We start from the raw sequence: 1,870 nt of genomic DNA, 5'->3' as shown, positions 1-1,870 counted from the left end.
GGATTGAGATGCAAAAATGTATCCCAAGAGCTACGTGTGCATCCTAGTTCCTTATAAATATTTAAAGAACTTTCATATTGTTGTTCTTAAAAACTCCATTATCTATGGTATATAACCAACGTGTAACTAAGTTCTAACCCATCCTGTGTCGACGTGGCAAGGGTTGTGTGTGAATGGGCTTGATTATTTATGTAATAGGATTCTAGGGTTTGCGATAACCTATTAAAGTGGCAGTCCGATTCTATCAAGTGTGGAGAGCCGGTGATGAGGTTTTTGTTTGGCGAGTTGCGTTGTGGTTGCGGGGTCTCTGGATTCACCAGGGAGAACCTACCCTGCGTTGCCGCTGCATCTCTGTGAGCTTGATGTTTCTCTCTGAGGCTATCTATCTTGCTCTTCTTTCTTCTAGTTGAAAACATGTCTGTCATGCTCGTTCTTTGCATTTGTAATCAATCAGTGGACTAGTATTCGAGATATCGTACCCTAAGCTCGGTTTTCTTTTGTTTTCTTTTTTTCGTACACTGCCTCCCAGGCCTTTGATTCCAGATTTTGTATATAATCTCCTTGGTCATGTTAAACCCAACGGAGGTGCTGTCTGTATGGTAACTAGAGGAGATCTTGAAGCAAATATTTCTGAGCTATGGATTTTTGGTAAAGCAGAATAGAATCTGCTCCCTTGTCCTAATATAGTCAACTGTATATTGTGCACTAGGTAATGTTCATAGGATCTGGCTTCTCTTGTGTGGATGCCAGAGTTTCTGCTGGAATATCCTGGCTTCTCTTGTGTGGATGCCAGAGTTTCTGCTGGAATATCCTCATTGGAAAATGCTGGCAGAGTATTTTTGTTTTGTGCTCTTTTATTAAAGCGTCCCCCTTCTTTATTGTAGCCTATAAGGCAATCGAATAGTTGCAATTCTAACTCAAAATACTATTGGCTTTAATACCCATAATTTAAAGATCTTATGTCCGCTCTTAAGAGAGGCGGTCTAGTGGTGCAGCCTCTATCAACCGACATGACTGGATGGACTTCACTCTGAGATGTGCTTTTCCATTTTCAGGTACTTAACATTATATCATTACTATACTTGAAAACATTGTAGATTGATGTTCAGTTTGTCACTCACACCAGGCAAACACAGTCGCACACAGTCCTATCGAGCTTAGAGAGCAATGTGATAGTTGAAAGAACTTGACAGGATGACAAGAAATGAGTGAGTACAAAATAATAGTGCCACATTTATCATTGGTTGACATCGTAGTGTCATAACATCGAACTCGATCACTCTCAATGTAAGTGGTGAAGCATAAAGAAGATGCATCGTGCAAAGTCTTTAAGGTAATGAAAGGCACACATCATTGCATGCTATTGTGGAGTGACAAGACATTGTATAAACCCAGATATGATCGGAAGGAAAAACAGATGGGATGTGTTACCTTTATTGAGAACGCGGTTGGCACTAGACCTACTCTCAAGGTTTGGTCAAGGCATGGGGGTATGTTAGAAAAAGTCTCCCGGGAGGTCCATTACTGAGGCCTTGATAGAGGCTTGCTTGTTACTGGTGTATCGTATCTAGTTTGGGAGTAGATTTGTTTCTTGTGTGAGAAAAGGAAAGATGAGAAATTCTATATGTCAAATCTTGAATGAGGTTAAAAAAAAGTAGAGAGTAGAGTTTGGGGGTGATGTATGCTAAATTTTTAACAGTTAATATAAATATATATTAATGGTCTTAAAAAAATTGAAATATGGAGACAATTAGCGCAAGGGAAAACCACCACGCACTAGTAGCTAATGAGTTGAACCCATTTTATGTCAGGGCTCTGGATCCCAGGGTTTAGGTTAACCTATTAAAATGGCTTGGATCGCAGCCCTATT

The 1,870-nt window shown here is 39.9% G+C and overlaps 1 long non-coding RNA gene across 1 annotated transcript; it reads left to right on the top strand.

The window, feature by feature from the left end:
- The first annotated feature begins 229 nt into the window (after positions 1-229).
- Positions 230-935, top strand: LOC147639422 (uncharacterized). Its single transcript, XR_015263514.1, has 2 exons — positions 230-353; positions 530-935. It is a non-coding gene; the product is annotated as an uncharacterized LOC147639422 (long non-coding RNA).
- The last annotated feature ends 935 nt before the right edge of the window (positions 936-1,870 follow it).

Source organism: Cibotium barometz, chromosome 4, assembly GCF_041138505.1.
Source record: "Cibotium barometz isolate CiBa-2024 chromosome 4, ASM4113850v1, whole genome shotgun sequence".
Taxonomy (NCBI): domain Eukaryota; kingdom Viridiplantae; phylum Streptophyta; class Polypodiopsida; order Cyatheales; family Cibotiaceae; genus Cibotium; species Cibotium barometz.
The sequence above is the reverse complement of the archived record's forward strand: the minus strand, read 5'-3'. Positions and strand labels throughout refer to the sequence as shown.